The sequence below is a fragment of the Misgurnus anguillicaudatus genome, chromosome 1 (genome assembly GCF_027580225.2).
Source record: "Misgurnus anguillicaudatus chromosome 1, ASM2758022v2, whole genome shotgun sequence".
Lineage (NCBI taxonomy): Eukaryota > Metazoa > Chordata > Actinopteri > Cypriniformes > Cobitidae > Misgurnus > Misgurnus anguillicaudatus.
The window spans coordinates 11413977-11428797 of NC_073337.2; the positions used below are offsets into that span (position 1 = coordinate 11413977).

Sequence of the window (14821 nt, forward strand, 5' to 3'; positions counted from 1 at the left end):
ACACGTTTGTGTTTATTTGATGCGTCTCTTAACAATTTTGAAAATATTTACGCATCACACTCTAACTTTTACCACTAAAGTTACCTTACAAAAAACATCTTTAAATGCCAATGTTAAGAACAAATTCAAAGTGCATTAATTAGGCACTACTTAATCCAGTTTATTACCATTAAATTTAGATTGAAAGAAAAGCATCATTCAGATTAAGGGTCTGTGAATGACAGTGGATAAATGACAAACAATTGGTTGTAGGCCCACACCTTCACATGAGCACAGAGAGACAAAACTTGTTACTATACACAGGAACAGGCATACAAAGGCCATCAGTTACTCAATAAATCATTATAAATAGTGGAGATGAGCTCATGACAAAGAGATGTTTACACAAAAAGGCAAAAATTAGATAAAAACATAATGTCAAAAATATATATATTTTATATAATCTTTATAAATTCTCAAAATTACTTTACCCTAGCACAGTTGTACATGACTGTGTTCTAGATGCAATGGCGTCTAGAAGTAAATATGGATTATTACATTACTGTAAAGAGCAAGGCCATTCAATTTAAATGTGAAAAGATTAAAAGAGGACTCATATAGTTTACTGGTTACACCCAAACAGATGTATTGTTCGGCTCTGTTTGAACTATCCAAATAATACATCACCTTTAAATGTGGGCTTTGACATGGAAATGACCAGATGAAAATGGTTTCATATGACCAGCTGCTGAAGTGAAAGACAAACACACATGCCTCTGCTCTAACATGCATATGCTTGTGCCTTAAAGTTATCAACATTATCACCAGTTTATTCATCTGTCCAGCCAGTCGAAATAGCAACGCAATACAATAAAGAAAGTTTGTCAAGAAACTCCTGCATTTATTAAAAAGTTATGATCACAGACAATTTATTTAAATAACAGCAGATTTATTATTGGGTGGGGGGTTAAAGCTATTAAAGTGTTGGATTTCTCATGCTTAAATAGGCAAAGAGTCAAAAGACCAGTTGGACATATGTCTGTCTGAGTATTTCTGTTTTTGAGTTTTTGAAAGTTTTTCATCCATAAGAATCTTGTTTTATTTCTTTTATGGGCAATTTCAGTGTTGGAAGTACAGTTGAAATCCTTATATGGGAAGTCCTTATTCTAAGCAGAAAACTTTAAATACTAGATCTTGTCTAGCTTCAGATTTACTACTTAGTTAGTCCCTTACGAAAATGAACCATGGTTCTAGTACAGTTAAAAAACATGGTTGCTGTAGTAAAACCATGGTTACCACAGAATAACTATGGTTTGATAACCATGGTTTTTTAAAAATCATTGTTAAACCATGGTTACTGTAGACAAACTATTGTTTTGCTAATAGTAATCAGTACACTTAAAAACATGGTTACTACACTTTTTCCATAAAAACATGGTTCATTTTCTTAAGGGGTAGACTAGTGAGTGCAGGCATTGAATCACTATATCACAGTTCTTTCTTCAATCCACTGTAGAGCTAGTATGATTGCTAATAATTCAGTAGCAAAAACTGACACATGAACTGATAATCTTTTTGCAATTTTTATTTTAGAACCAAGAATGGTTTAAATTAATCTATAAATATCTGTAATACAGCATAATAATACTCTTTTATTATATACTGTTGAACTACCAATTCAATTGGTACGTTCATCTTCGGATTTTATATTAATTTGTGAATTTGTAAATCTATTAATGGCAAAGGGAACAACCAAGGTGAAATTGAGGTTTCTGTTACTCAGTTCATTTGAGAGGCACGTTCACCTGCGCGCTCTAGGTGTGATGAAGCGTGCGCGCGCGTGGAGGCGCTGGTGGGTCGCGCGCAAGTGTCGGTGAGGAGGAGCGCGAGAAACTCAAACGAGCTGCAGTTCAATTACCGATTAAACGGAGAAAGTCACTGACAGTAACCGTCACCGGACTGTCCGCGTGCGTTTGAGCTTCTGTCATGCGGTAGAGACGCCAAGCAGGTAAGCGCGAGCACATACACACACACACACAACAAACACAGTTGTGTATGTTTCAGTCCGGTTGTTTTCAGTCAGCGTGTCAACAGTGGCTGTAAATGTCGTTCATGTGAATCATAAGCAACTCACCAGTCGTGTTTGTGTGTTTATTGTTGTATTTATTATGTGTGCTGCTGTGTTCTGTTGGCTGTTTTAACTGTAGCGCGCGTTAAATATCTTTGTGGTTGCCATGGCAGAGCGCGTCACGCGCAGGTGCCAGCACGCGCTCGTCTCAGGTCTTCTCAGAGCTTCATTAGTACAATCAGTGCTGTGATCAGACTGTGTCAGTGCTGTGATCAGAATGTTTTTAACGTCAGTGCTGTGATCAGACTGTTACATCAACGTCAGTGCTGTGATTAGACTGTTACATTAACGTCAGTGCTGTGATCTGAATGTTACATTAACGTCAATACTGTGATCAGAATATTACATTAAAGGGACCATATCATGAAAATCTGACTTTCCATGTTTACATGCTATAATTGGGTCCCCAGTGCTTTTATAGAAAATGTGAAAAGAACAACCCAGTAACTAGAGATGGGCGATAATTTGTACGGCTGTGTATCGCTAACAATTTCCCGATGCGATACGTATCCCGATACAAGGTCACGATACGATGCACATCACTACATACACATTACATTTTTGTTCAGAATTTAGTAACATTATTATTATTATTATAATTATTATTATTATTATTATTATTATTATTTATTATTATCTGAATAAGCAGTGTTGTAACAGTTGTGTTTTTGCCATTCTTTTGTTAGCTTTTGGGGTAACTTGTAGAAATAAATTAAGTTTTACAAAGATAGTGCCTTACTCTAGGCATTATATTTGTTTCTCATTTAATTATTCTATATCTATGAATATATGTTTCATGCATTCAGACTTAATACTATTTAATAGAAATCAAATTATTATTAATGTGACAGCTGTAGTTTTAAGTAGCTCTGTATCTCTTCTCTAGACGTACACTTTTCACATGCAGCTCTTTGTCGTGTGTCTTCTCAAATGCGTTAGTAACGTTACTGTTTTATAAGAGAGTGGCTAATAAAGCCCTTTGCAGTAGTATAGGCTAAGATATCTGCGCTTTCACACTGAACGCATTGATTTTAAAGACACACGCGCGAGAGAGAGAATGCGACGCGCAAGTTGTGCAGACGCATGCACCCACGAGACGGACACGGAAACCTACCTGTCTCTCTCCACGAGTCACATACGCATTCCATATGGATCACAGCGATTCGTCACGCTACTTTCAAAAGTGCATCCGAATCAATACGGAAGGTGCTGTATCGATGCGCGCATCTTCTGCCGTTCATGAAGATGTATTGTTGCATTGATTTTGAACATAGCACTAATAATTTGCATGTGATTGGCATTGCGAATCTTGTCAGTGAAGCCGGTTCCGTGATTAGAAGTAAATCCACATCACCTGCTTTCAGATGGAGTAGCATTTACTACACAAAGCCGTAGCTTACAATCGGGACAATTTCACATGAATTATTGCGGACGTATCGCCTGCGATATGTATGCTATATGGCCCAGCTTGTCAGTGACCTACGGCTTTGTGTAGTAAATGCCGCTCCATCTAAAAGCAGCTGATGGCGATTTACTTCTGATTAGGGGTGTAACGGTTAGGGCTGTGCAAAAATATCGATACAGCTAACTATCGTGATAGTTAGCTGTATCGACAGTGTATCGATATTTCGATCTCTACTATCGATATTTTAAAACTATCAAATTCCTCTGTGTGCGTCAAACGACCTCCTCTGCCACCGCTGTAGTTGTTAGAGGGAGTGAGAAAATGGCAGAAAATTTAAAAACACCTGCAGCTTTCAAAGAGCTCTATTTTTTTATTTTTGTATAAAAAAAAAGAAAAAGTATTGCAATGTATGGCAACATGCAACGCATTGTATTGCACCGTATCGCGACCCATGCATCGTGATGCGTATCGTATCGGGAGGCCCTTGCCAATACCCAGCCCTAGTAACGGTACGTGTATTCGCATCGGACCGTTTCGGTACATGGCTTTCGGCACGGTACACATGTGCACCAAATGGCCGAATGCAATCTTTTGTGTGCGGAACATAGGTGGAACATAATATGTTGTGTGCGTTTCCAAACAAACATATTAAGTGTCGGAAGTCTCCGCGTTCAGCGCAAGTCTTCTGTCAAACATATAACATAATTCGACCCGCAGAAAGATTTTTATTTACTTAGTTGTATATTCGTTTGATTATTGATGTAAACGTTTACGGGGCCGATTACGTGTCGCGTCTTAAATCGCGTGTTAAACAAGTGTCAACGCGCTTTTTTGTTCTTTCAAAAGTGCGTGAGAGGTTGCGCGTCTTTCGTTGCTACGCAATCATGAGACGCGCTTTCTGTGACAGCAAGCATAAGGAATGCGTGATCAGATTTTTCATCTGCACCTCACGTCAATCATATCATCGTCACAATGCGATCAGTTAGTCGGGACAGAGAAGAGCTGTAACCCGGGCTTACTCAGCTGTTACTTAGCTGCGGAGGGGCTGATTAGTTTAAGATTAGGAGAAATGTGCAAAAGATGAAAGATGGCTATGTGTGCAACTCACTCATCTCATAATAAGTTTATCATCATGTTGCTTGCTATGCAGTTACACATAGAGCAGTAATATTATTTTTATACAGAGATGGTACATAACCAATTCAATACTGTGACTTCAAAAAATCCAAAATAAATCAAACCAGAAACAAAAATTTGGTGGCAAAAATGTAGGCTAATAGTTCATAATTGTATTCAGGAATTGAATTAGTTTAGTGCAAGGTTTACCTACTGTTATAAAATAATGTAAAAAAATATGTTATTTAGTGGAGAACTTTTCAGCAGTATTTTATTTATTCTTTTTTATTTTATGTATATATATATATATTTATTTTTTTATTTTAATAAAAAGTGTTTAAAATAGTGTAGACAAATTGTTAAAAAAAGTTTATAGTAATAAACAACCTGCAGTTTAATGTTTGCATTTTTCCCCTTACTGTACCTAAAAGGAACCGAACCATGGCCTCAAAACTGAGGTATGCACTGAACCGTGATTTTTGCGTACTGTTACACCCCTACTTCTGATAAAGGATTTTCGCAAAGATTATGAATGTAAATCAGTCTTTTATTACAATCACATAAAAATCATTAATGTAAGAAACTCTATGTGTGTTTAGTCCAATCTTAGAATGTTTCAGCAAGTTGTTAGGTGTGTCACCAGCATTACATTAACGTCAGTGTTGTCATTGGTTGTCATATTTACATTAAAGCTGAAGGATTGTCACGTACACGGTTATACACGTGATACGACTTACAGTGAAATGTAAGTTAAAAGATTAAAGATTATTTAAATTGATTTATTTATGAGGTAAATTCTAAAATCTCTGAACCCTGACTCTGAATGTGAATCATGCTGAATACTGAGAAACATTAACGTGTTCTGCACATGTGAGAGAGTAAATGGTTAACATGACTTTAATAGGGACGTTAGTGTCTCAAGTGAGTTTAAATAATTAGTGTTATGAACTGTGCAGGTCCCTGTGCTACGAGGTTAAATGTGGATGTTATATAATCACTTCATGTTTCCATTATTATTTTCATTTATGATGGATGAGCCTGTCTCAATTCTGAAAGATCAGAGAGATTTCTTATAGACATTTATAGCACAGATGATTTCTCTTCATCACAAATAGTTTTCTGGAAAATACAGATCTTCCCACAAAGACTATCTGATCTCAGATCAGTAACTTGAGCCATTTGAGCGAGTATGGTACATTTGATAGTTTTTTTTAACACAAGGGAACATCAATGTCTGAATGTTTCTCATCTGGGATTTCAGAATTCATGTGAAATCTTTGTTTTGGCCTAAGGCCCAGAGCTATTCTCCTGGAGGATTTCTGGATCTCCTCAGCCTTGTTGTTGTTTTTCTGAGATCTTCTATCTTCTGCTGCGAGCATGTGTGTTTGTTTTTATGTCAAATATGATGCACATAGGTTCTGGCAGATGTTTATCAGTATGTATGATCAGCAGACAGTCACTGTGAAGTTTTATTGTTAGTGAGAAAACATCAACAGTGGATTTGGTGGCACGCAGATTTTTCAGCAGTCACTGGAGCATTTGGCACATTTATGTGTGCTGCTAAGAACACATAATCGCTTGAGAACAGCGCTGTTAGCTGCAGTCTCTTGGTGACATCTGCTGTGTTTTGGAGGAAACTTTGTGGAGTGATTGGTTGTTTTTTATCCTTACACCACTGTTAATGGAAAAGTGTTTGTTGTTGTGAAGCCATAAAGCAAACAAAAACTTTATAGATTCTAGGTGAACCTAATTGAACAATGAAAGCATCTACTGATGTGACCCTTTAAGTAGGGCTGTGCAAAAAAATCGCCTGCGATTCTCATGCGTGTTTCATCAGTTAAGCCGGTTGGGTGATTGGAAGTAAATCGCCATCAGCTACTTTCAGATGGAGCGGCATTTACTGTACAGAACTGTAGTTCACAGAGAAGCTAGGCAAAATCGCGTAGATTATCGGAGTCAATTTTGAACCCGATTTTTTTTTTGAGAATCGCAGGCGATTTTTTTGAACGGCCCTACGTTTAAGACTGTTCATACAGATGTTATTTTTGACTGTGGAAATTTTTGACACTGGAAATGGGTCTCATTCATGAAACACGAGCAGAACAAATTTTTGTGTAAATCGTTTGTGATAAACTATGTATCGAGTTATTTTGTGCTGTTGTCTATTAATTTTTTACTCTTTAACTTTGAGAAAAACACAGAGCTCGTCACTGTCTTTTTTTACACAGCCATCCAATCATAGTAGAGGAGGGGCGAGACGAACACTACACTGACCAATCATTATACTTGTACAACTCAACAATGGAGAAGTTATTTCTTGGTACTGCATCTTTACAGGTGCTGGTCATATAATTAGAATATCATCAAAAAGTTGATTTATTTTACTAATTCCATTCAAAAAGGGAAACAAACTTGTATATTATATGCATTCATTACACACACTGACTGATATTTTTCAAATCTTTATTATTTTTTTATTTCGATGAATATAACTGACAACTAAGGAAAATCCCAAATTCAGTAACTCATAAAGTTAGAATATTACTTAAGACCAGTGTTGGGTGTAACTAGTTACTAAGAAATTAGTTACTGTAATTTAATTACTTTTCCCTTGAAAAAGTAAAGTAAGGGATTACTCTTATTTTTCTTGTAATCTAATTACAGTTACTTCTGATGTAACTAAATACTGTGTGTGGACTCTAAAACAATTATGTATATACTATAGTACAATAGTGGATTTAACATGGTTTAAGTTTACAATTATCACTATTAACTGGTTGATTATATGCATTAAAATTAATGAGATGTTGGCTGTTTATCAATACTAATAGCACATATTAATGCCTGATTCTGCAAAACCTTATTCTACGTCCTAAACCCTATCAATTTTTAACAATACTTAAAATTAACAACTACTTTACTATTAATAAGCAGTAGTTGGAGTATATTGAGGCAAAAGTAGTTAATAGTTAGTTAATAGAGAGAATTGGCCCCTAAAGTTGGACGAGAATAATTGATGTACTTTTATATATTATTTCTTTGAGCCATTTCAAGCCTATCCTTGTATCATGTACTAAATAGGATTTAGAAAGTAATTAGTAATAAGTAATTAAATACTTTTTGGAATGAGTAATTTGTAAAGTAATCGAATTACATGATTGAAGGTGTAATTAGTAACTAGTAATTAATTACTTTTTTAAAGTAACTTACCCAACACTGCTTAAGACCAATACAAAGAAAGGATTTTTAGAAATCTTGGCCAACTGAAAAGTATGAACATAAAAGTATGAGCATGTACAGCACTTAATACTTAGTTGGGGCTCATTTTGCCTGAATTACTTCAGCAATGCGGTGTGACATGAATCGATCAGTCTGTGGCACTGCTCAGGTGTTATGAGAGGCCAGGTTGCTCTGATAGTGGCCTTCAACTCTTCTGCTTTGTTGGGTCTGGCATATCGCATCTTCCTCTTCACAATACCCCATAGATTTTGCTGGCCAATTACGAACTTGGATACCATGGTCCTTAAACGAGACACTGGTAGCTTTGGCACTGGTTGCAGGTGCCAAGTCCTGTTGGAAAATTAAATCTGCATCTCCCTAAAGTTGGTCAGCAGCAGGAAGACTTAAGAGACTTAACTTCCTGTTATACGGCTGCGTTGACCTTGGACTTCAGAAGACACAGTGGACCAACACAAACAGATGGCATGGCACCCCAAACCATCACTGACTGTGGAAACTTTACACTGGACCTCAACCAATGTGAATTGTGTGCCTCCCCTCTCTTTCTCCAGACTCTGGGACCTTGATTTAAAAAAGGAAAAGTAAAATTTACTTTCATCAGAGAACATCACTTTGGACCACTCAGCAGCAGTCCAGTCCTTTTTGTCTTTGAGACCCTTTTGACACTGTCTGTTGTTCAAGAGTGGCTTGACGTAAGGAATGCGACAGCTGAAACCCATGTCTTGCATACGTCTGTGCGTAGTGGTTCTTGAAGCTATGACTCCAGCTGCAGTGCACTCTTTCTGAATCTCCCCCACATTTTTTAATGGGTTTTGTTCGACAATCCTCTGCAGGGTGCGCTTATCCCTATTGCTTGTACACTTTATTTTACCACATCTTTTCCTTCCCTTCGTCTCTCTATTAATGTGCTTGGACAGAGAGCTCTGTGAACAGCCAGGCTCTTTTGCAATGACCTTTTGTGTCCTGCCCTCCTTGTGCAAGGTGTCAATGGTCGTCTTTTGGACAACTGTCAAGTCAGCAGTCTTCCCCATGATTGTGTAGCCTACAGAACTGGACTGACAGACCGTTTTAAAGGCCTTTGCAGTTGTTATGTAATATAATGTAGCCAAACCAGAGAATGGAGTCCAAAGGATTATAGCATTCCTAGGTACGTAATTTGCGTAGCTGTAGTGTAAAGGCAGGGATTATGCTACTTATGAATGAGCTACATGCGCGCCCATGTTCACGAATTATTGGAATTCATTAACATACACACAATTCATTATCAACTCTGACGTTTAAGAAGTATTTGTGAATCAGGAGGAGAGTTTTTGGAAAGGTCTGTTTACACGCATGTACTCGTATATTTACGAATGTTTCATGAATGAGACCTAACGTGTAGTGTGTGTAATGTTGTGCTAGCTCTGATCACCTCATATATAACTCTTCATTTTTGGGTTTGTTTGTGTGTGTCGAGTACCAGTAACATGTACAGATCCAGAACATCTACAGTTAGCCTGCTCAAATGTTCATTCATTCAGCGTGTTTCCTCTGTCTTATCTACAAAGTCAGATTGTCCTTTATTGTCCTCTATTCATAGCACAGCTGCTCCTGACCTGAGAGCACAATAACTGCTGCTGAGTTTACTTCCTGTAGGTATTGACCAATCAGAGTAAAGATTTTAGGTTACACTGACAGCATGTTTAGATGAATGTCACATGTTATCTTTAATGTAGTTTTGTCATTATGCGACCCCTATGACATCTCTATCTTGTTAACTTCTGTTCTTAATACTTTACATTTTTTCTGTGTTTTACAGTGTTTTGCTGGATCTTTTTTATTCTCTGTGATGTCAGAGAGACTCAATGAGAATTAATCATCAAACTCTGTTTAACTCTGTTTCATATTTTACTAACTTCAGCTCACTCTGTGTGTGCGTGTGACTGGTTGTGATATAACAGTATTGTTAAACAATAGAAATGTTTCAGACAGTTTACAAAGAACAAGTGTTAACAAAGAACAAAAAAAAAGAATCTTGGCATGATCAAGAAAGACTTTCCAGTGTAAACCAATCTGCTGGTGTGACATTGTTTTGTCACTTTGCCCATGTATAGATAGACAAAGCGTTCGTATCTTTAAACAGTTGCATGTGCCTGATTTTAGATTGCTGTCACAGGGTTATGTCTGTTGTTTGATTTTTACCATAGGGTGATGTTTGATTGTGTTGTTGTTGTCGTAGGGTGATGTATAATGTTTGATTGTGATTGTTGTCGTATGGTGATGTATGATGTTTGATTGTGATTGTTGTCACAAAGTTATGTCTGATTGTGATTATTGTCTTAGGGTTATGTCTGATGTTGATTGTTGTCACAGGGTTATGTCTGATTGTGTTGTTGTTGTAGGGTGATGTATGATGTTTGATTGTGATTGTTGTCTTAGGGTTATGTCTGATGTTTGATTGTGATTTTTGTCATAGGGTAATGTCTGATGTTTGATTGTGATTGTTGGCATAGGGTGATGTCTGATGTTTGATTGATTGTTGGCATAGAGTGATATCTGATGTTTGATTGTGATTTTTGTCGTAGGGTGATGTCTGATGTTTGATTGTGATTGTTGGCATAGGGTGATGTCTGATGTTTGATTGTGATTTTTGTCGTAGGGTGATGTCTGATGTTTGATTGTGATTGTTGGCATAGAGTGATGTCTGATTTTTGATTGTGATTGTTTGCATAGAGTGATGCCTGATGTTTGATTGTGATTGCTGTCATAGGGTAATGTCTGATGTTTGATTGTGATTGTTGGCATAGGGTGATGTCTGATTGTGATTGATGTCATAGGGTTATGTCTGATGTTTGATTGTTGACAGAGTGATGTCTGATGTTTGATTGTGATTGTTGGCATAGGGTAATGTCTGATGTTTGATTGTGATTGATGTCGTAGGGTGATGTCTGATGTTTGATTGTGATTGTTGTCTTAGGGTTATTATCTCTTGTTTGAACTTAATTGTTGTTTTAGGGTGATGTCTGATGTTTGATTGTGATTGTTGGCATAGGGTAATGTCTGATGTTTGATTGTGATTGTTGGCATAGGGTAATGTCTGATGTTTGATTGTGATTGTTGTCGTAGGGTGATGTCTGATTGTGATTGATGTCATAGGGTTATGTCTGATGTTTGATTGTGATTGTTGTCTTAGAGTTATTATCTCTTGTTTGATTTTAATTGTTGTTTTAGGGTGATGTCTGATGTTTGATTGTGATTGTTGGCATAGGGTAATGTCTGATGTTTGATTGTTATTGTTGTCGTAGGGTGATGTCTGATGTTTGATTGTGATTGTTGTCTTAGGGTTATTATCTATTGTTTGATTTTAATTAGAGGTCGACCGACATGGCTTTTTCTCTGGCCGATGCCGATATTTAGAAATCAGGGCAGCAGATGGCCGATATGTTTGGACGATTTTCTATATGTACATAATAATCAAAATGTTCTCATGATTAGCAGATATTTTAAATGTTAAAATGTCACTATTTAAGTCAAAGTATTTTTAAAAATTGTGACTGGTCTTTCTGAAGAGTTTTACAACCTCCTCTGCACCATGCATTTATCAGACACTCTGCTGTCATCATCTTTGATCAGTTTTTTACCATGGCTTTTATTGCTTTGTAGGATAAAATCCTTATTTGGTAGACCTGATAAATTATTTATTCATCATAAAGTTAACATAGTAAATGTCTATGTTTTTTAGTTGAGACTGTTATTTAAGGCAAATCTTTATAAACACATTTACATTCTCATTTCTGAGGCGCTATAAGTGACTGATTGTGCTGACAGTGACGTCTTGTGAGTTTAGTGTTGGGACCGATCTGTTGTTTCAACCGTTCATTCAAATGAATCCGTTCAAAGGAGTCAGTTCGCGAATCGGACGCATTGTGTTGTAATCCAGGCTGAGCAGTGCAAAACTGTAAACAAAGTGTTACTGTAACAACACGAAAAACATTTCCTCGGTGGATATGATTTGGTCTTCCGACCTTTTGCCATCGAGTCAGTTTTGTTTTGAATAATAAAAGCAGGGAGACAGCGCGCGTGGCTCTGCTCTCTCTATCACACAAACAAAGATGGTCATCACTCATTAATCACATGAAATGAGCCTAATCTTTGCACGGACAGTGCACCGCGAGACATAAGCCCGTCGCGCTGTTGTACTGGCTGCTTAATTTGCGCGATCCCGCCATCGTTTACTAAAGCTGTTTGTGAACAAGGCACGGCTGCACACACACGGGAGCGATCTGCTTGCAGCAAGAGGCAGCGTCACGAGTTCTACAACAACGCTTAGGTGCCCGCAGATGCGCCTGCATATTAATCGGCCTAATTTTGCAGCTAAATCGGCCAAAGCCGATTTTTTTAAATATGCCAAAAATCGGCCAATTAATCGTCCGGACGATAAATTGGTGCGACCTCTAATTTTAATTGTTGTTTTAGGGTGATGTCTGATTGTGATTGTTGGCATAGGGTGATGTTTGATTGTGATTGATGTCGTAGGGTTATGTCTGATGTTTGATTGTGATTGTTGTCTTAGGGTTATTATCTCTTGTTTGATTTTAATTGTTGTTTTAGGGTGATGTCTGATGTTTGATTGTTGGCGTCTGATGTTTGATTGTGATAGTTGGCATAGTATTTTGTCTGATATTGGTTCGTGATTGCTGTCATAGGGTGATGTCTGATGTTTGATTGTGATTGTTGGCATAGTATTTTGTAGAGGTGTAACGATATTACGAACCGAGCGATCGCGATACACTACCCACGATACGAATCGCTAACCTCCCGTGTCGTGTTGCGGTACTTTCACGCCTCCTGCTGCCCATTGTTGAGGTTAATGTCACTTATCTGACTAACTAATCTATTTATTAAAAAATATATTTGCATATATTTGATTAAATTGTATTAGTAACGACTAATAAGAGCTTTTTAAATGCTGTTCTAAATAGTATATTCCAAAGTTACTGTTTTCCAAGTGCATGTCATGTCATGACTCGGGAGTGAGCGCAGGTCACAGGATGGCTGCTCCGCCTGAGATTGCAGATCCCCCGGACACATTTAAGTCTCTTGTGTGGGAGCATTTTGGGTTTCCAGTGGAGTACAGGAATGGAATTCGTGTCGTAGACAAATCACACACAATCTGTCGTAACTGTGTGCGTGTGCTTGCGTGTCAGATCGGGTTAACCGAAGTGAAATAGAAGAGCGCGAGATCATTCTCCAGAACAAAAGTAAAAATGTAACAAGACGTCGTCTGTCTGAGGTAAAAACAGAGGGTTTACACGTTTGTTGCCATTTTAATCGCAACAGAGATTTGATTTGTTTATTTTTGCCAGTTCAGCACAAGTTCGCATGTTTAATCGCCTCCGCTGTCACTGTGAGAAAAAAATCATTAATTCATCTGTTTCATGATGTTAAACATGTAAAGTGATACATGGTCTCTGTTCATCTGTTCTCTTCTTCACAAATAATTAAACACATTTTAACTTGAATGCTCGTTTTGTAAGTCCATGATTAAAAATGAACATGTAAACAAAAAAGTATTATCATTAAAGCATGAAATGACGAATAATAAGTGATGGCAGAATTTTTTAAAGTGAAAGTCTAACGCGACCTCTGGTGTGTGTGTGTGTGTGTGTGTGTGTGTGTGTGTGATTAGTTCATAACTGATAATAAACCTACATTATACGCAGATTTACAGATTCATAGTACATTTATTTCATGCATTAGTCGACTTCATTAGTAACATTTTCAGCATTTTAACTAAGGAATGATCTGATAAACAGCTATTTACAGTCCTGCATTACTAAAGTTAAAGTTTGATTTTAAGTGAATAAAGAAAACATCAAGTTATTTTTTGTTGTTGTTATTAAGTTAAGTTAATCTATTGTTCCTTAGCATTGCTGGTTAAATGACAGGAACCCTACACCCACAGCAAACCGATCCGAACCGGACCGAACCGTGGCGCCAAAACCGTAAACCGATCCGAACCGTGCAATTGGTGTATCGTTACACCCCTAGTATTTTGTCTGATATTGGTTCGTGATTGCTGTCATAGGGTGATGTCTGATGTTTGATTGTGATTGTTGGCATAGGGTGATGTCTGATGTTTGATTGTGATTTAGGGAGGGAAATACAGCCTCAAAATTATATCATGATGTTTTAAGAATATTTGCGGTAATAATATTTTTGACAGTATAAAAAATATAAAAAAGAAGGGGATTTTCCATCCAATAAGCCAGGGGTCCCCAACCTTTTTTACACTGCGGACCGGTTCCAGCTTTAAAAAAAATGTGCGGACCGGGGGATGAGATTAAGGGGGGTGTTGGTCGCTCAGTTGCTGTTCAATCAAAGTGCTGAAAATTTTCTTTTTTTGAAATATATAACGTTTTAAACGGAATAAACATAATAACCTTGCATTAGGAAAATGAATAATTGCTTTATTTATAGTATATTTTCTATAGATGTGTAAAATCATATTTTGGCGGGTTGTTTTTTTACTTTAATTGTTTCACTAGTTTACCTGTCCATTTAGTCTTAATAATTAATGGTAAATGAACTTGGCTTGCTGTTCTCGGAGGCAGCTCGAATCTTGGTCGAGTAACAGAACAAAAAAAAATGCAGTGAAGGAGAAGAGATGCCAGAAGAATTGCGGCTGGGCGCAGAGGTGCGGAGACTTACGTTTACCATATGATTTTAATGATGATTGACATAGGACAGTTTAGGTTCCTTTTCAAATCTACCTTAAAAGCACAGCCGTTAAAATATGATTAATAGTTTATTATGATCATGGTGCCACGATCGCTGGATAATTCTGAAGTTGTTTTAAAGAAGAATAAAATAATTACTTTTCAGTCATTTGCGATGCCCATGTCACACAGTTGAACGTCTCCGCTTATTTACATGATTTGCGAGCTACATTTGCAAATAATTTATAAAGTTAT

General features: G+C 37.1%; 1 protein-coding gene across 10 annotated transcripts in view; it reads left to right on the plus strand.

Annotated features, from left to right (window-relative positions):
* The first annotated feature begins 1805 nt into the window (after positions 1-1805).
* eps8a (EGFR pathway substrate 8a, signaling adaptor) overlaps positions 1806-14821 on the plus strand; it is a 43044-nt gene continuing 30028 nt past the window's right edge. For 5 of the 10 annotated variants that reach the window (XM_073866366.1, XM_073866388.1, XM_073866395.1 and 2 more), the window contains exon 1: positions 1806-1987. The gene's annotated coding sequence lies outside the window, so the exon portion shown is untranslated. The remainder of the gene's footprint in view (positions 1988-14821) is intronic. The other 5 variants (XM_073866417.1, XM_073866424.1, XM_073866430.1 and 2 more) reach the window with 2 other exon arrangements.